Raw genomic sequence first — 20,835 nt, 5'->3', positions numbered from 1 at the left:
ACATTTATGGTAAGTATACACAACTGTATTATGTTCTTCGTGTTTCACTGTTGCAGTCATCACACTTGGGTTGATTCCCAAAGCTGAAGAAAAGGGTGGAGGCAGTCAAGAAGACTGGGGGCTGGCTACGATGCCCTTGAAGACTGCGGTGGCAAAGCCTGCTCTGGATTTGGAGAAGATAGGCAGGTGGTAATGCTTGGTTAAGGTATGAGCAGAAGTCCATGTTGCAGCCTCCAGGATGTCCCTGGTGGAGACCCCTCTGAGAAAAGCTGCAGAGGTGGAGGTTGCCCTGATGGAATATGCCCTGACCCCATTGGGGGCAGTTTCCCGTGCTATTTGTAGCAGTAATGGATGCAGTGTGCTATCCATTTGGAGATTGTTTGTTTGGATATGGCCTTGCCCTCTGCCCCTGCTGCAAAGCTGACTAGCAATTGGTCAGTTTTTCTAAAAGATTTAGTGTTGTCCATGTAGAATCTGAGCTGTCTGTGCACATCTACAGGGAGTGCAGAATCCTTTCCCCCTAGTTTTGTGGGTTATGGAAAAAGGTGGGCAAATGAATGGATTGGTTGAGAACCACACTGGACACCCACTTTAGGCATGAAGGATGGGTTAGTCCTGAGGGAGACCCTGTCAGCATGGAAAATGATGAAGGGCTCTACAGCCATAAGTGCTTGCAGCTCTGAAACTCTTCTAGCTGAAGTGATGGCCAGAAGCAAGGCTGTTTTCCAAGAGAGGAATTTTAACTCTGCTGAAGCTGCAGGCTCAAAGGGGGGGGGGGGTAGGGTGAGCTTTTCCAATACAAAGTTAAGGTCCCAAGCTGGGGTAGGAGCTCTTCTGGGTGGCCTTAAGTTGTTAGCCCCTCTTAGGAACTGTTTGATGAGAGGGTGTGAGAAGAGGTGCCTCTGTGCTGAAATGAGCAGAGATGGCAGAGGCATGAATTTTAATAGAAGAGATGGATAGATCCCTGTGTAACAGGTCTGCTAGGTAATCCAGGATGAGAGGTAGGGAGGGCTGTGCTGTTACGGCTCCCATAGCCTGGATCCAGGTGCAAAACATTTTCCACTTGTCAGCATAGGATTCTCTCCTGCTGGGGCGTCTGGCCTCACGTATAACAGCCAGGACTTGTTTGCTTAGGGTGGCAGCTGGAGGAGAGGTCAGGGAATAAGTCAGGCTGCCAGGTTCAGGGTCTGCAATTGTGGATGCATGAATTCTCCATTCTTCTGGGTCAGGAGTGTTGGGATTTGAGGTAGGTGCCATGCTGGCAGGGGTGATAGGCTGCACAGCAATGGGTACCATTGCTGGCATGGCCAGTCTAGGGCAATCAAGACTGCCCTTGGTTTTTCCTCCCTTATTTTAAGCAGTATCCTTGAAATGAGAGGTAGAGGGGGAAATGTATAAATTGAGAGGTTTACCCATTGGAAGGGTACTGCATTCACTTTCCAGGCCTTGCTGTGAGGTTCTCTGGTGTAGAATTTGCTGAGCTGATGATTGGAATGGGAGGCAAAGAAGTCCACTTTAGGGGTGCCCCATTTCTGGGTTACAAGGTTGAAGGTTCTGTTGTCTAGCTGCAACTCATGTGGGTCTAGCAGATTTCTGCTGAAGTTGTCTGCCAGAGAGTTTAGGGGGTCTGGCAGGAATTGTGCTAGCAGGTGTATTTGCATGGCTGAGGCCGTGTGCCAAAGGGTCATGGCGAGCCTGCAGAGAGGATAAGAGTGAGTCCCTCCCTGCTTTTTGATATATCACATCACTGTGGTGGTGTTTGTTTTGATCACTAGACGCCCCGGGGAGAGTAGGGGTCTGAAAGCTGTTAGAGCATGCTGAACAGCTAGAGTCTCTTTTTGGTTGATGTGCAGATGTATTTCATTTGGGCTCCAATGGCCCTGAATGCACCTGTCACCCAGGTGTGCACCCCAAGCATAGTCTGATACATCTGTGGTGAGGGTCTGGGCACCGTGGAGTTGTGAGAAGGGAAGTCCCTTGTTGTGGTTGCATGCTGCTGTCCACCAAAGAAAATCTTTCCTTAGACAGGGTATCATAGGTACAATTTATTTATTTATTTATTTATTTAACATTTGTTTCCAGGTCTTGACAGTGTTGACACCAAAGGCTTTTTAGGTACCATTGTAGTTTTTCCATATGTAGTCTGGGATATGGAATAAGAAGAATGCAGGAGGCCATGAACCCTAGAGCTTGCAGGATTTTCCTTGCTGATAACTGGGTTCTGGTGGCTAGCTGAGAAAAGTAGCCTGTCAGGTAGGGCTTGTTTTTCTGGAGTAAGGAATGCCATCTGGGATGCTGTGTCCAGGCTTGCTCCCAGGAATACAATTTTTTTGTGTGGGGACTAGCTTTGATTTCTTTTCATTGATAGTATACCATAGGGAGGTCAGTAGGTCCTCTACAAAGGTCAGGTGCTGTAACAGCTCTTCCTGACTGTCTGCCTGAATCGGGCAATCTTCTAAATTTGAATATTTCTTTGTCTGCAAAAAGCAATGGCTGGAGCCAGGCATTTTGTGGAAACTCTGGGGGCAGTGGATAAGCCAAAGGGAAGTGCAGAGAACTGAAAGTGCATAGATCCTGTCCTGAAACATAGATATTTCCTGCAAGATTGCCTAATTGGGATGTGTAGGTTGGCCTCTTTTAGGTCTAGGGTGGCTAACCAAGCATCCTTGGAAAGCAAATGAAGAAGCTGCTGGAGGGTGAGCATTCTGAATTTTGGTATTACCAGAAAGGTGTTTAGAATGGATAGATCAAGGATTGGGTGCCAGGTGCCCTCTTTTCTGGGTACCAGGAACAGTCTAGAATAGAAACCTTGGCCTACCTGGTTGGCAGGAACATGCTGTATGCCCTCATGGACAGCAGGGAATGGGCTTCCTTTTTGGCCTCTGCCCACTGGTTTGGAGGAAGATCTGGGAACCCTTTTGGGGTTGACAGAGTGTGGAAATAAAATTTGTATCCCTGGGACATTATGTTGAGGACCCATCGGTCATTGGTAATAGAGGCCCAGTTGTTTGCATGGAAGGAGAGTTTTTATCCTAGGGGCACACACATGTGGGCAGAGGTAAGGGGTGGAGGTGTAAAGTTATTGTGAGTTCTTAACATAAGGGGGTGGCTTAGCACTCCTTGTTTTTGAAGAGGAGGAACTCCACTACTTAGAGCTCTGCATTCCCAGGTACTGCTGTCTGGGGGGTCTGCTTCCCCTGGGTCTTGAATGAGCTGGCCTGAAGGGGACCGGAAAGGACCAATGCTTGGAGGGGCAATGCCTACTGAACCTCAGATGCTGGACCTGTAAAAAGTATTTAACTGTCTGCATAGATTTAGCTTTTTCTTCCATCTTTTTTAAGACCTCTTCTGCCTTGGTGCCAAACAAATTGTCTTTGTTCAATGGTGCATCCAATACTTTTGATTTGACATGGTCTGGCAAAGTCTGTTCCTTAGGCCAAGCATGCCTTTCAAGGAAAAAAACAGTGACTGCTGCCCTGCAAGATGCTTCTAGGGCATCAAAGCCACATTGCAAGGTGTGCTTAGTAACTTGGCTTGCATAATGCATAAGCTCTTGTAATTCTTTATTTTCTGCACAAGCAGGAAAGGAAGATATTTTTTGTTTGAGGTGTTTCATGCTATGCTGCTGATATTTCAGCATGTGGAACTGACAGTTTAGTGCTCTAACAGCAAGTATTGCAGAGGTGTATACTTTTTTACCCCATCTGTTTAAAGCTCGGGAATCCCTGTCTGGTGGGGTGGGATTCTTAGCTGAGGTTGCATTAATTCCTTTAGGTCCTTGGGAGATGACCTCTGGGTCAGCAGTAGGATTTTTGAAAAGGAATTTGTGAGAGTCAGGGATTCTGTAGTACCTGTCAGGTTTCCTGGAACAGGAGGAAGGGTGTCAGGAGTCAAACTGGATTCCATAAAAACATCATCCACATCATCCAGGACAGGAGGAATGGCTAAAGGTCTGTGCTGTGGTAAATCTAAAAATTCCTTGAGTCTCATTTTTGACTGAGGATAGTCCTAACATTCCCATTTGAAATGCTCCCTTAAAGTATGTAGGGTTTCACCAAATGAAAAATCATGGGGAGGAGAGGCAGAAGGAATGGATTCCACTGCATCAGAATCCTCATAAGCAGAGAGGGGTTGCATGTCTTCCTAATCAGAAACCTCAGTCTCCTGTTCAGATAAAACTACTGGGGACAAGTCTCTTTTTCTTTTGGAAGGGATAGCCTAGTTTCCCCTAATAAGAATAATAAGGTCTTCCGTCATTTTAAGCATTTGAGATTGAGGCATGGAAGCAGGTGTCTGAGCTTGGGTCGTCATTTTTTTAGGCGTAGTTCGTACCCTGGGCCTTAGAAACCCGGTAGTTTTAGAAAGAACTGAAGACGAGAAAGGAGTCTTCGTTTTGTGACGAGTATCAGTAGTGCGAAGAACTTCTTCGGAAGCTGGTGCCTGCTCACCAGCTCCAGACCCATCCAAGGTAGAGACATAGTACAGTTGTGTACACTTACCATAAATGAAGATGTTTGAGTGTATTCACTGTTGCAGTCATTACATTTGGAGAATCTGCTGGCAGATTGCCCTCAGTCGGCCTGAATAACAAAGTCTTGGGTCCTGCGTCAATTGCTGTCTCCTCTTCCATGACATCAGGTCGTCAGGGGTATAAAACATGCAGCCGACGCCATTTTATTCAATTTTTCTTGCCCCACATTTCAGGTGCCCCCCAAATGGGGAGCAAAAAATATATATATACATTATATATATAAATAAACAGAAATAAATATAAATGCACTTTTAGCAACATGAACATTACCTTCATCTAAAAGCAAATACACCACAAAGGCTTTAGTGTATAGTGAAGGAATGAGAAGGCATAGAAAGGGGGATGGCGGGTGGGTAATCCGGACTGCAACAGTGAATACACTTGAACATCTGCATTTATGGTAAGTATACACAACTGTACTATGTTCTTCGTGTTTCACTGTTGCAGTCATTACATTTAGGTAGAATTCCAAAGCTATGGATGGGAGGATGGAACTAAACAGCATTAGGAGCGGCTATAAGGCCCTGCAGAACTGCAGTGGCAAAGTCTGCCCTGGATTTGGAGAAGAGAGGCAAATGATAATGCTTTGTGAAGGTATGAACAGAGCTCCAAGTAGCAGCTTCTAGAATGCCTTTGGTTGGAACCCCTCTGAGAAAAGCTGCTGAAGTAGAGGCAGCCCTGGTGGAATGTGATCTGATCCCCTTGGGCAAAGGTTTACCATGGTGCAAGTAGCAGAAACGAATGCAGTGGCTTATCCACTTAGAAATAGTCTGCTTTGATATGGCCTTCCCCTCTGATCCTGCAGCAAATGCTATCAATAGTTGCTCCGACTTTCTTGGAGATTTGGTCCTGTCTAAGTAGAATCTTAGTTGTCTGTGTATGTCCAATGAATGCAGAATCCACTCCCCCTTGTTCTGCGGATATGGGTAAAATGTTGGCAGGTGAATGGTCTGGTTAAGAGCCACACTGGATACCACCTTAGGCATAAAAGAAAGATTGGTCATGAGGGACACCCTGTCCAGGTAAAATGTAATAAAAGGCTCCACAGCCATGAGAGCCTGTAGTTCTGAAACCCTTCTTGCTGAAGTGACTGCCAAGAGCAAAGCTGTTTTCCAAGATAGAAATTTTATATCTGCAGTAGCTGCTGGTTCAAAAGGAGGCAGGGTGAGTTTTTCCAGCACAAAACTGAGGTCCCATGCAGGAGTTGATGATCTTCTGGGAGGCCTTAAATTTTTGGCCCCTCTAAGATACTGTTTAAGCAGAGGATGAGAAAAGAGGGGAGGCTTTGTGTTGTAATGAGCCGAGATGGCAGAGGCATGGATTTTTATTGAAGAAAAAGATAGGCCCTTGTCAAGCATCTCAGTCAATTATTGTAAAATCTGAGGAAGATTGGGCTTTGCTATGTCTGTTCCTTGTGCTTGGTTCCAAGCACAGAATCTCTTCCATTTATCAGCATAAGATTTTCTAGTACTAGGTCTTCTGGCTTCCAAAATGACGTCCATCACAGACCTACTGAGAAGTGTTGTTTGAATAATTAATTGATCAGCCATGCTGCAAGATTCAGAGTTTGGAGATGAGTGTGCAGAATTTGATTGTTCTGCTGAGACAGTAGATGAGGTATTTGAGGCAAGTACCATGGAGGAAGTTGAGACATATTCCTTTGAAGTGGGTACCAGTGCTGGTGAGGCCAGTCCGGAGCAACTAGGATCATTTTTGTTTTTTCCTGTCTGACTTTTAGTAAGACCTTGGAGAGAAGAGGCAGAGGGGGAAAGGCATAGATTGATAGGCTTTTCCAACTGAAGGATAGGGCATCCACTTTCCATGCTTTTCTGTGATGAGTTCTTGTGCAGAATTTGTCCAACTGATAATTTTGGGGAGAGGCAAATAGATCTATGTCTGGGCTCCCCCATTTCTGTGTTAACATGCTGAAGATTTGTGGATCCAGTTTCCATTCGTGCGGGTCCATACGATTTCTGCTTAGGTCGTCTGCCAGAGTATTTTGTTTTCCTGGTAGGAATTGAGCTTGAAGATGTATTTGGTAAGTCAAAGCTGTGTTCCATAAGGCCATGGCTAGTCTGCAAAGGGGGTAGGAATGTGTACCCCCCTGCTTGTTTATGTACCACATAACCGTGGTGTTGTCCTGCTTTATCAGTAGTTGTCCTGGATGAAGTAAGTCCTTGAAGGCCGTCAGAGCATTCTGAACAGCTAGCATCTCTTTCTGGTTGATATGCAAATGCATTTGGTTTGGGCTCCATATGCCCTGAATGCATCTCCTGACCAGGTGGGCCCCCCAAGCATAGTCTGATGCGCCTGTAGTTAGGGTTTGAGTGGCAAGGGGTAGAGTGAATGGCAGTTCCTTGTTCTGGTGACAAGTCTGTGCCCACCAAAGAAACTCCTGTTGTAGGCAGGGAATGAGAGGAATCATTGTTTCCAGACTGTGACAATGTTGACTCCATAAACTTTTTAGGTACCACTGAAGTTTCCTTATATGCAGTCTCGCATATGGAATTAGTAGAATGCAGGGTGCCATGAACCCCAAAGCCTGCAGAATTTGTCTTGCAGATAACTGGGTTTTTGTTGCCATTTGTTTGAAGTATGTTGTCAGTTGCCTTTGTTTGTCTGGCGTAAGGTAAGCCATCTGGGCAGTTGTATTCAAGCCTGCAGCCAGGAATGTAATTATTTGAGAGGGTACCAGTTGTGATTTCCTTTCGTTTATGGTGTACCCTAGGCATGCTAGAAGCCTTTTTACAAATGCCAGATGTTGAAGAATGCCCTTGTCCTCTGCTTGAATGAGACAGTTGTCCAGATAAGGATACATTTGAATGTTTCTTTGTCTGCAGAATGCAATTACTGGTGCCAGGCACTTTGTAAAGACCCTGGGCGCAGTAGATAAGCCAAAGAGCAGTGCAGAGAATTGGTAATGCAAAAAAACTGCTTTGAAGAGGAAGTACCTTCTGCATGATTCCCTTATTGGGATATACAGGTATGCCTCTTTTAAGTCTAGAGTTACTAACCAAGCATTCCTGCCTAGCATAGGCAGTAGCTGTTGTAAAGTCAGCATTTTGAATTTTGGAATGTCCAGGAACGTGTTTAAAATCGATAAGTCCAGTATTGGATGCCATGAATTGTCTTTTCTGGGTACCAGGAAAAGTCTTGAATAAAAACCTTGTCCTTTTTCCTTTTCTGGTACCGGTTGAATAGCCCCCATATCCATGAAGGACATAAATTATTTCTGGGCCTCTGCCCACTGACTTTGTGGCAGATCTGGCCATCCATTTGGAATTGGCAAAGTATGGAAATGAAATCTGTACCCCTGGGATACTCTGTTTAATACTCACTTGTCCTGGGTAATTAACTGCCAGTTTTGAGCATGAAGTGCTAGTTTTCCCCCCAAGGGGGCTGCCAAAAGATAAGTGCTTGGTGTTAGTAGAGAAAATGTCATTGAGACTGCTTACTGTAGGGTTGTGCTTTGTTTCCTCCAGATTTGGAGGTGGAGGCACCCCATTGCTTTGACCTGTAAGAACCCTGTGATTGGTACCTGGAGCCTTTTGAGCGCCTGGATTTCCCTTGAGTGGCTCTGTTGGACCAATTTTTAGTAGGCCAGTGTCTACTGAACCTGGGTGGCTGCACTTGCAAGAAATCTTTTACAGTTTGCATAGATTTAGCTTTGTCTTCCATTTTCTTTAAAACCTCTCCTGTCTTATTACCAGAGTATCATGCTGCAAGGGGGCATCCAACAATTTAGCTTTAACATGATCAGGCAGATTTTGCTCCTTGAGCCAGGCATGCCTTCTAATCACAGATCCAGTAACGGCGGCCCTGCAGGAGGCCTCCAAGGAATCAAAACCACATTGCAAAGTATGCTTTCCAACCTGTTCAGCTGAATGCAAAAATTCCTGTAACTCTTTATTTTCCACACAATCAGAAATCAACATCATTTTCTGTTTCAGTAAGCCCATAACATGCTGTTGATATTTAAGCATATGAAACTGGCAGTTTAAAGCCCTGATTACCAAGGTTGCAGACGTATAAACCTTCTTTCCCCATCTATCCAGCGCCCTGGAATCTCTATCAGAGGGGGTAGGATTTTTGGCTGTAGAGGCCTTTACACCCTTGGGACCCTGAGAAATTGTCTCAGGATCAGCAGCAGGATTTTTGAATAGAAATTTCTGGGAGTCAGGAACCCTGTAATATCTGTCTGGCTTACTAGGAGCCAGAGGCAGGGAATCAGAAGCCATGCTAGATTCCGAAAACACATAATCAACAATGTCTAATATAGGAGGCATTGCCAAAGGCCTATGCTGAGGAAGAAGAAGGAAATCCCTAAGCCTCTTTTTTAATTCAGAGAAGTCCTGACTCTCCCAGTGAAAATGTTCCCTTAAAGTATGCAAAGTCTCTCCAAAAGAGTAATCCTCAGGAGGAGATGCAGATGGGATGGATTCCTCTGCATCAGAATCCTCATAGGGTGTAATAGAAAATTCCTGATCAGAAGAGGAATCAGAAGAAATGGAAACCTGATCTGAAGATTCATAATCAGTGCCTTGCCTAAGCCTCTTAGCGGGGGGGGGGGCAGGGAACCCCTGATCAAGGTAATTAAATCCTCAGCCATTTTGATCATCTGTTATTTAGGCATAGGGACCTGAGCACGTGGCTCATGTGTCAGTTTTTTAGACATAGAAGAAGTTTTAGACCTTGTGTTTGAGGCTGGTATTGTTTAATATAAAAATGTTGAGGCCTGAAAACACTCTCAGAAGCCGGTGCCTGCTCAATGGTTCCGGACCCATCCAAGGGAGAGACATCTGCGGGTTCAATACTCTATCTCGCGACATACCGGACTCCGAATGGGTCTCGGTAGAGGCCTGCGACTCAAAGTAGTGGGCATCAGGGGCTGCGAAAGCGCCTCACTGAGTACCGGCGACTGGCTTAGGAGAAGCTTTGTCGTCGGTTCTGGACCTCGACGGTCTGTCTCTGTCTTTTTCCTTGCATTTTTTGTGAACTCCAGTAGTCGGATTGCTAACCGACGACATTTCAGGATAATTAAATCTTGATCCAAAATATTTAGAATCAAAAATATACCAACGCTTAATAGTGCGTTGGTTAAATCTAGCACAAAACCGACAGCAAGGCATGTTATGATCTGGGCCTAGGCAAGGAATACAGTACAAATGAAAATCCTTATGAGGTATTTGCTTCCCACAAGTAATGCAATTATTAACTTTTAGTGACATCGGTAAGGAGCAAGAAAAAGTTTCCCCAATGGGGTACTTAGCTTTAGTTTGAAGACTTCAGTTCTGAAACTCGAATGTGAAAATTTCAGGAGTCGGCCAACCGGCACTTGCGAACTGCTTCTGCTTCGGGCACTGCGTGGCAAGAAAGACTGAATAAAATGGCGTCGGCTGCATGTTTTACACCCCTGACGACCTGACGTCATGGAAGAGGAGACAGCAACCGATGCAGGACCCAAGACTTTGTTATTCAGGCCGACTGAGGGCAACCTGCCAGCAGATTACCCAAATGTAATGACTGCAACAGTGAAACACGAAGAACATCCACATGATCCTTAGTTGAAGAAGAGTCTCGTGGCATACCGGACTCCGAACGAGTCTCGGTAGTGGCCTGCAAATCCAAAGAAGCGGGCATCAGGGGCTGTGAAAGCACCTCACTGAGGACTGGAGAACTGACGACTAGCTTAACTGAACTGTCATCGGTAGTTTTTGACCTGTGCAGTCGGTCTCTGTCTTTATCCTTACATTTTTTTGGAAGATTGGTAGTCGGATGGCTTACCGAAGCCATATCGGAATATGAGGACTGAGAACGAAAATATTTAGCTACAATAAGGGCCCGACGATGTATAGTTCTGGTGTTGAACAAAGCACAAAAGCGACAGCAAGGGATGTTGTGGTCTGGACTTAAACAGGTAATGCAGTAAGAATGAAAGTTTCTGTGTGGTATTTGCTTTCCACAGGCGAGACAATTGTTAACTTTTTCTGATATCGGTTAGAGCAAGAAAAAACTATCCCCAACGGGGTACTTAGCTTTAGAAGACTTCAACTTCAATTCGGAAATGAAAACTCAGGTAGCAGCCGACTGGCACTCGTGCTTCGGGCTCCTCGGTAAGAAAGACTGATGTAATGGCGTCAGCTGCCTGATTTTATACCACTGACCTGACATCAGTCCTGGAGCAACAGCAACCGATGCAGAAATACTAAGCCTCTGGTATTCAGGCCGACTGAGGGCTACCTCTGGCAGGATAACCCAAGTGTGATGACTGCAACAGTGAAACACTAAGAACATCTTCTCCTTCATCAGAGATCTCTGATGATGTCCGATAACATGTCTGGATGAAAGCATTTAGATTGTTTCAATAAAGTTTCTTACAGATTGCTTTAAGGTTGCAGTTTGTGTTTGTACTTTGTTTTTGTGTAAATAATGATATACAAAGAAGTTTCCAGTTCAGAATATAGTTTAGTGTAGACAGAAAACTGTAAATCTGAATGGTTAAGCCGAAAAGCTTGGGGAGTGCTTTTCTTCTTTGTTGAGTGTTGCCTTGGTTATGGCAGAACTCTCGGAGGTTGCCAGTCTACCGAAAACCTTCAATGGACCTGGCACCCAGAGCGAGTGGGAAGCTTGAAGAGACATTAGTAAACCCCTCATTTCCTTGATGTTGATGTGATTTGCTCTCTGTTGAGGGGACCGAAGGCCCTGAACCTTTAGAATGCCTGAAGCGTCTCCCCACCTGAGCTCTGAGGCATTCTTGAAGAGTTCCTGGGAGGGCTTTGAAAATTGGAAGCGAACACCTGGATTGAAAGATACCTGTTAAAACCACCAGTGAAGTACCAGTTTGAGACAAGGAAGCAGAGGAACCAGTCTAGTGGGTAGCACTGTTGACGACACACTAATCTGAAATATCACTGAAATTTTCTCATATTAAGCTTGGCCCAGGGAAACATGGGGATGGTAGAATCCATGAATCCCAGAGCCCCTAGAAACACCCTGGCTGGAACACAGGACAGGGGAATCCTAGAGACTAGCATTGGAACAGCACTGGAACAGTTTGGATCCTGCAGCCTAGAAAGATGTGGTACTAAGATGGAGTCAATGTTGACTTCTGAAGGTTAACTATGAAACCCCAGGCTGTGCAACAGACCAGCACTAGCTTGGTTTCAGATGGGGCCTAAAGCAAGAGGTCTTCAAATAGGAAAGAATCTGAACACCCCAAAGCCTACAAAAGGCGACAAGTGGAGCTAGGCATTTGATGAGTACCCTTGAGACCATTGAGAGCCCAAAGGCAAAGCAGCTTTGTGTCTGAAGAGAACAGAACTGATTAGTTAACAAATAACAGAGGTTCAGAGCCCTATGGAATACCAGATTACACTGGAGAGATAATGAAGGGGGTGTCATTGAGTTTAATTTTGCAATAACCACCATTTCGATACTCACATAAGCATTTTAATGAGAAAGAGGTGAAGCTATAGAGGAAGAACTCACTGCCTTTTCAAGGTTTTGACAAGTGACAGAAGTCAATAGGTCTAAATGAGCCAGGATTACAGAGCATCACTCCTACTTCCAAGCATTTCTTAATCCTCCTCTACCATGAAGAATCTATTTTCACCTCAGTAAATGAATACTGATCAATGGCTAACAGATGCCTCACTGCTTAAATTTTGGAAAAAAAAAAACATATACCAATCAATCCTGAAACGCAAAAAAAAAATGACTAACAGTATGATTTTTGTCCAAAGTACATTATGTTCTTTACTGAATACAGCAAACGTGCTTGTAATATATATAATGGTCTTTTGTCTGATGTTCTTTTACTCCATGACAGCCTTTTTAGCTGAAGCACTAGAGTTTATAAAGTTTGGATCTGCTCTGGCCAGTTTGTTGCATTCAATATTATTTCTTCGTTGTGGTTTTGATACATTATATACTTTGTTCAACCTGTTCTCGCCCCGTATAGAAAGTGGACTCCTAATTGGAGCCATATGTTTTTTTTTACCTTAAATGTGCATTAGAAATGCATCTTAACTAAACAAATTAAACAACTTTGTTTCTACCTAAGAGATGACACATACAGGTACTTGGCAAGCAAATGTAACAACCTTTATACTCAAGTGCCAACCATGCCAAGCCGCTCTGACACAAGTTCAACAACTAAAGGAGTTCCAAAGGGATCAGTCCTGGGCTCTTAATTATTCTTTTTTTATTAACAAACTGCTGTATGATCTATCCAATTAGCATTTAAATGATATGGTAATCACTAAGGCACACAAAACACATTTGACCTTGAAAAATAGCTTCAGAAAGACTTCTCACTTTGGCACTAGGTTAAGATGTAAAAATCTGATTGCACTTTGAAACTTGCTTAACCAAACTATAAGTATCCAAAAAAATGTACAGTAATGCTAATGTGAATACCAAAGACTGGCCATTAACAATAAAGGATACTTGTAGAATATCCCTCCCTTCCACCACACATCAGAAATACCTGGGATACTCTTAGATCAAACTATAGACTGACAAAATACTAGCGCATGTAAACATACCACATAAAATATCCCACTTTCTAAACACTGAAGCAAGATAATAAACAGTCAAATATTTTATCCCCCAGATTAGAATATGCCCCCCACCAAAAAAAAAAAAAACACCACTTCAGATCTGCAAACAACTGAAAACAAAATACTAACATTTATTTATTTTACCCACAAAAGAGATCATCAGAGAGATACTATGCTGAGATGCAAATGGTTATTTGTACAGCCAAGGGCAATGATCCTTGTCAGTACATACTCGAAGGAAAACTACTTCCCACCCGATAAAAACAAACTGCAAATTAGAAGCACATTAAATGAGCAATGAAATCTGGAAAGAATCAAACTACAGAGACCACCATATAACCACAGCATCATTAAAAAAAAGCTTTTGATAAAATCACCCTGCTTCTTGATTGTTCTACTGCAAAAACTTAAAAAAAAATAAATTTCTTTCATAAGTTGCTAACATCACATCCAGCACACAAATTCAAGTGCAACTATCTTGGCTATAACACAGCATTATAATGCACACACTCTACAAAGTCATCACATTTCTGTGTCTTCACTGTGACACAACCCCACCCCTATCCCAGCTGATTTAATATCTGCAAGTACTGCAAATATGTCATACTTCATTAACTACATGTTCATAGTGCATGTATCGTCATCAGGATAAGTAAAAAGGAACGCCTGGAGAAAGACAAAGTGAAAGGAACAGTGCCACCTGTCTGCCTTCGGTTACAGAAATCTCCCAAGGACATGGACACCTCAGGATTAATACATATATCAGAAAAGAAAAAACAAAGATCTGAAGCATGAAAGTGGAACAAATTAGTCAATTACCCTTCAACTTTAGAAATATTTTACAACAGAGGACATAAGGGGAGGCCAACCAAAGAAAAGGAAGCTGTACATTTTACAGCTTCATAAACCATACATAACTGCAAATGTGTATATGTCTGTACATACATAAATGCATATAAATACACACACACACATACACACACACATAGACACTTGGTTAACAAGTCAGGTAGTCATCAGTCAAGTAGTGTCACTTTAGGCTGAATGCCACTAGTCAAACTGTGTGGATGAATGGCATTTGCTTACTGGGCTAACTCTTGAAGTAAGTATATGTGAAGTTGGGTGGGGACAAAGATCCCCATGTTCAGGGTTGCGGAAACGGGAAATTAAGCCCACACATAACTTGTTTTTGTTTTTAACCACGTGTGTCTAATTTCTGACAAGATTGTAAGTGCAAGGTTGTTCTCCTTGCATTTATGACTGTGTTTGTGTGTGTAGTACATGCGGTTGACTACTGTATAGTCAATGTTTTGTGTTCAGTTGCATGATGGTTATTACACATAAGTATACTGATATATGTATGTGTGTATATATATATATATATATATATATATATATATATATATATATATGACTATAACATAAACATGGACAGACAGTAAGGAGAAACATTGGAAGCTTAGTTCTCGACTATGGGTCATGATCCCTCAGTTCTCACACAGAAGTCAGATAACGGTGTGAAATTTTGCATGCATTACATTAGTTCATTTCTGCAAAATGTACTGTGCATGTTATGCAAACCGCCATATTTTGTGGCAAGGATTATTACATTTCTCAGGTAAACTGAGGTCACTGAATTATTTAGTCTTCTCAACCAGAAAACAATGCACAATAAGTCTCAGAATTCCCTTAGCAAGGCTGAAAGGTTATATTTTATGGCATTTGTGTTTAGTGTATGATTAAATATGACAGCATATACACTGTGGCTGTTGGCAGGATTAGCACAGTGTGTAAAGTGTGTTATTTACTGTACTGTGCATTTTTTATTGAAATGTTCATGAAATGAAAAGGGACAATTACAGCTACACTTACTACATGCCGTGGGCAAAGGAGTGAAATATTTTGGGAGTACACATTTATGTATATATATGAATATATATATTTTTAACTGCTGCTATTCAACATTCTGTCAGATGTAATAAAATGACTGTGCCCAACAGGTTTTGCATATTTTATTTTTATTTTCAACTCTGAGAATGGATGCTTGTTTAGGTAGCGTGAAAACGTTAAGCAGATGTAAACTTATAAATAAGGACTTTGTGGTTCACTGAACTTCCAGAGTGCCAGGATTCTTCTGCTACAGCACATCACCACATACCACAGGGTGGAGTAAAGTGCAGGAGAGTCCTGACTGGAACTTTTAGTCCTGAGAGTTACACCCAGTACAAAAACATGCCTGCCGCACAGCTTTGAGAGACCTATTTTTGGAAACAGATGTTTGTGCTGAGCAGATCAGGTGGTATGGGTAATAACATGCTAAGCAGTTTAATACAGCTTGGCTTGATCTTTGCCCTGTTTTGCACTTCCAGCTTATGTGAAACTCCAGTGCATGCCTGAATTTGCAGAAAGCTAATAATAAAATTAAATTAACTACTTTCAGTGCTGTTTGTTTTTAGTGCATCCCCATGCTCAGATTAAAAGATAGTGAAATGAATGGAATGCTAAAATACCCAGTGTTTTGATGCAGTACAGACTGAGAGTTCAGAATGTTTAGTAGTCCTAACTATATGAACAGTGTCCCAAATTGATAACTGTACATCATTTGCCATTCCAGGAGGGAAGGGTATCGTTTAGGCAATACTGTTCCTTCCTGCCACTTTTTTGCACCAGCCTCAGATTTCTCTTACTCCTGATTCCTATCACTCAACAGCTGAAATTTCACAGAATACACTGACGTATCTCTGTTGAATCATTTTTCAAAATTTCTTAAACTATTTTTGTATTTTGCTGAAACATCCAGACAGTTGAACTGCAAGAATAAAGTATTCTAACAGCAAACAACATCTATTAAATGTGATGTGGAGAAGGAAAAGGCCAACTTTGGATGTGTTTCTTAGAGAGGTAGAAGCAGGATTTCATTGCGTTCCTAATGAAGTCTTTTCTGTTAGTGCAACAGCAAGGCATCAGATTTCAGGTTTAATTACGGAGTGTGGAAGTGAAGGAGATAACAGCCTTTGTTTCAGTGTGCAGAGGGTGAAATCCTTCATTAAAGGAGCACCCTGGTGAGGAACAAGAATTTGCTCAAGGTGTACAATTAGCAGACTTGACCTGCAAAAATCCATCCGGTGTAATGCAGACCCGGAACGTGCATAGGCGTACATGGCTGTGGTGTGCAGAACTTTAAGGCAACATGCAGAAAAATCCCTGAATCCATGCTAGTATAACAAAGTCCTTGTCATGGACTCTTGCCCCCACACAGTGTATATGGAATGGGGAACAATGGACTGAAAAACAAATGAAAAAACAGGATGGTCACACACAGTTGGGACCAGTGTTGTAATTTATTCCATCTGAATCAGTTCACCCACTCACTCACCAAAGGAAGTAAATAATTAAATATGGGTATTATTGATGTAACAGAATAACCTATTACTTTTACTGGACACAAGACCTTCACATACATTTATTCACCACTGTGGCATTTTTTTGACAGCTATATCCTAAAGTACAGTTTTGTACCTACCATAAATGTAGATGTCCGATAGGTATGCATCTGCAGTCATCACATATGGGTTGTCCTGCCTCAGGCAGCCCTTCGGTCGGCCGGATTCCAAAGTCTGGATCCGGCGTTGGCTGATGTCGCCCCTTCGCCGACGACAGAGCGCCTGGGGTATAAAAGCGTCAGCCGACGCCATCTTCCTCAGTTTTTCTTGCCTCAGATGCCAGGTGCCCTCTAAGGAAGGCTAAATTTGGAGAAATGCAATAAATTCCAAACATGCACAAAAATATATACATATATAAAAACAAATACACCATAATAGATAACCCCAGCTAGCTATGAGAGGGGAATGTACCCAAGAAATACCACAGAGGGGAAGGAGGGAGGGAAAAACCTGACTGCAGATGCATACCTATCGGACATCTACATTTATGGTAGGTACAAAACTGTACTATGTCCTTCAAGGATGCATCTGCAGTCATCACATATGGGTAGAATACCATAGCCAATCTGGGGGTGGAGGATCTATGTAAAGGATGGAGTAGCTAAAATGCCCTGCAGGACTGCCGTAGCAAAGCCTGCTCTGGATCTGGAATATAAAGGTAAGTTGTAATGCTTGGAAAATGCATGCACGGAGCTCCATGTAGCAGCTTCTAAAATGTCCTTGGTAGCCACCCCTCTTAAGAAGGCTGTGGAGGTGGCTGTGGCTCTGGTCGAATGAAGTCTAATGTTAGCTGGCACAGTTTTTCCATGAAAGGAGTAACAGAAACTAATGCAATTCCCTATCCATTTTGAAATTGTCTGTTTTGAAATTGCGTTTCCTTGTGCACCAGCAGCATATGCTACAAACAGCTGGTCAGTTTTTCTGTAATTTTTTGTTCTGTCCAAGTAGTAGCGCAACTGCCTGTGTATGTCCAGGGTGTGCAGAAGCTTTTCACCTTTGTTTTGTGGATTTGGAAAGAAGGTAGGCAGGTGAATAGCTTGGTTTAATGAGACCCTAGATACCACATTTGGCATAAATGAAGGATTGGTTCTCAATGAGACTCTGTCTTGATGAAAAATAAGAAATGGCTGTACTGCCATGAGAGCCTGTAACTCAGATACTCTTCTTGCTGAGGTTATGGCCAGAAGGAAGGCAGTCTTCCAAGAGAGGAACTGTAGTTCTGCAGATGCTGCTGGTTCAAAGGGAGGCAGTGTAAGTTTTTCCAACACGAAGTTAAGGTCTCAAGTAGGCAGTGGTGGTTTCCTTGGAGGTTTGATGTTTTTAATTCCTCTTAGAAACTGTCTTAGCAGAGGATGAGAGAAGACAGGTGGATCAGTATTGTACTCTGCTGAAATTGCTGAAGCATGAATTTTAATGGAAGAGTAAGACAGGCCATTGTGGAGCATTTCTGCTAAATATTCCAGGATATGCGCCATGTTCATAACTGTTGCATCTAGGCCCTTTGAGGTGCTCCAGGTGTGAAATCTTTTCCATTTTGCTGAGTATGCCTTTCTTGTGGAAGGCCTGCGAGCTTCCATGATGATATCCTTCACTCTCTTGGATAGCTTATCCTGGTGATGAGTCAAGGTATTTTCCAGGCAGCTAGTTGTAATGTTTTCAGGTTGGAATGCAGAGTTTTGTAATTGTGCTGTGTCAGGAGAAGTGGCCATTGTGGCAGAAGCCATGGTTTTGTCCGTGACATGCTCTTTAGCAATGGGTACCAGTGCTGTCTTGGCCAGTCCGGAGCTATCAGAATCACTCTTGGCTGCTCTGCCCTGATCTTCAGTAAGACCTTGGTCATTAATGGAAGAGGTGGGAATGCATACACTGTTAGAGTTCTCCAGCTGAAAGAGGGCGTCCACTTTCCATGCTTGTGGGTGGTATGTCCTTGAGCAGAATTTCTCCAGCTGATGATTGTGTGGGGGAGGCAAAGAGGTCTATGTCTGGTCTCCCCCATGATTGTGTTATCTGATGGAAGATGTCTGGGTGCAGCATCCATTCGTGTGCATCCATGATGTTCCTGCTTAAGCTGTCCGCCAGTATATTGTCCTTTCCTGGTACAAACTGGGATTGCAGCTGTATATTGAGAGTCAAGGAAAGTTCCCATAGATTCATTGCCAGTCTGCAAAGAGGGTAGGAATGGGTGCCTCATTGCTTGTTTATGTACCACATAACTGTAGTGTTGTCTGTCCTTATTAGCAGGTGGCCTTGATGTAGAAATAACTTGAAGGCCTCGATTGCATGTATCACTGCCAGCATTTCCTTTTGGTTTATGTGCATGCATAGCTCTTTTTGTGACCATAGTCCTTGAATGCATCTTCCTTCCATGTGCGCTCCCCATCCGTGGTCTGAAGCGTCTGTTGTAATGGTTTGGCTGGCTACTGGTTTGCTGAAGGGCAAACCCCTGTTTGACTGGCTTGCTTGAGCCCACCACAGAAATGCCCTTTGAAGGCATGGGATGAGTGGTAACAAAGTTTCCAAGCTGTGACTGTGCTGAGTTCATAAACTCCTTAGGTACCATTGGAGTTTCCTCATATGTAGCCTTGCTTGAGGAATCAGAATAATGCAAGAAGCCATGTAACCCAGGGCCTGCAGGATTTTCCTTGCAGTCAGCTGAGTTTGTCTTGACAGGTTTTTGAAGTAATCCGGTAGTTGGTTTTGTTTTTCTTCTGTGAGGAAAGCCATTTGGGTGGTTGTGTCTAGATCCGCACCCAGAAAAGTTATTCTTTGGGATGGTACAAGTCTTGACTTGTGAATGTTGACTGTATATCCCAAGGCCTGAAGAAGATAGATGGCATAATTCAAGTGTTTTACCAAAATTTGTTGGCTGTCCGCTTGTATAAGGCAGTCGTCCAGATACAGGTATATTTGCATCCCCTGAAGTCTGCAGTGTGCAATTACTGATGCCAGGCATTTTGTGAATACTCTGGGCGCAGTAGATAAGCCAAAGGGCAATGCTGAGAATTGATAATGCTCTGAACCTGCAAGAAATCTGAGGTGTCTTCTGCAGCTTTGTCTGATAGGGACATGCAGGTATGCCTCCTTGAGGTCCAGAGTTACCATTTTGAATTTTGGCACAATGAGATAAGTATTTACTGCGGACAAGTCAAGAATAGGCCTCCATTGCTTTTCTTTTCTTGGAACAAGGAAGAGTTTGGAATAAAATCCTTGGCCTTGTTCTGCGAGAGGAACCTTTTCTATTGCTTTCATTTTCATTAAGTTGGAGATTTGTTTCAAATCCTCTGCCTTTTGATTTGGTGGCAGGTCTGGCATGCCTTTTCTTTTCGGTAATGTGTGGAAATGGAACCTGTATCCTTTGTCTATTATTTGTAGTGTCCATTTGTCCCTTGTAATAATGTGCCAATTTTCTGAAAATAAGGAAAGCTTTCCGCCCAAAGGTGCTTCCAATTGAGCCCTGGTTGGCGGTGTCAAAGTAAAGTCATTGAGTCTGTCCTTGTGCAGCAGTTGTAGGCCCTGCACTACCTCTCTGGTTGGGAGGCTGCCATTGACATCCTCTGTAGGAGCCTCTAGCTTGCCCTCTACCTCTGGCACGCCTGTTCTTGCCTCTCTGAAATCTGTCTGTGTCTGGAAAGGACCAGTTCTTGGAAGGCCAATTTCTGCTGAATCTTGGTGGTTGGACTTGCATAAAATCTTTGACTGTTTGTACAGATTTTGCCTTTTCTTCAAATTTCTTTAAGACCTCCTGAGCAGTGGAGCCAAATAACTTTTGCTTTTCCAGTGGAGCATCCAGAAGCTTTGCTTTAACATGGTCTGGAAGAGATTGTTCCTTCAGCCAAGCATGCCTACGTATGACTGCACCTGTCATAGCTGACCTACATGAAGCTTCCAATGCATCATAACCACACTGCAAGAAATGGTTGCCAACCTGTTGAGAGTTATGTACCAGATCCTGAAGTGATTTGCGATCTAGGGGTTCAGGTGAAGACAGCTTTTTATGCAATTCATCTAACAAATATTCTTGGTACTGTATCATATGAAATTGACAGTTTAAAGCCCTCATAGAAAGGGTAGCAGAAGTATACACTTTTTTACCCCATCACTCTAAAGCCCTGGACTACCTTTCAGAGGGGAGTGGATTTTTTGTAGTGACAGCTGCAACCCCTTTAGGGCCCTGGGAAATAGTTTCTGGATCAGCAGAGTGGGCCTTGTAAAGGAAAAGATGTGATTCCGGGACCCTGTAGTACCTATCGGGTTTGGCAGGAGCCGGAGGGAGAGTGTCAGGGGTTGTGCTAGATTCAGA

The 20,835-nt window shown here is 43.2% G+C and overlaps 1 protein-coding gene across 4 annotated transcripts in view; it reads right to left on the bottom strand.

Moving 5' to 3' along the window:
• Positions 1-20,835, bottom strand: part of TOM1 (target of myb1 membrane trafficking protein) — a 1,917,838-nt gene that overhangs the window by 1,317,187 nt on the left and 579,816 nt on the right. The window lies entirely within an intron of this gene.

The sequence above is a fragment of the Protopterus annectens genome, chromosome 1.part0 (genome assembly GCF_019279795.1).
Source record: "Protopterus annectens isolate FY-2018-M chromosome 1.part0, PAN1.0, whole genome shotgun sequence".
NCBI classification, from domain to species: Eukaryota; Metazoa; Chordata; order Ceratodontiformes; family Protopteridae; genus Protopterus; species Protopterus annectens.
Note: the sequence above shows the minus strand (reverse complement) of the source record. Positions and strands in the feature narration are given on the sequence as shown.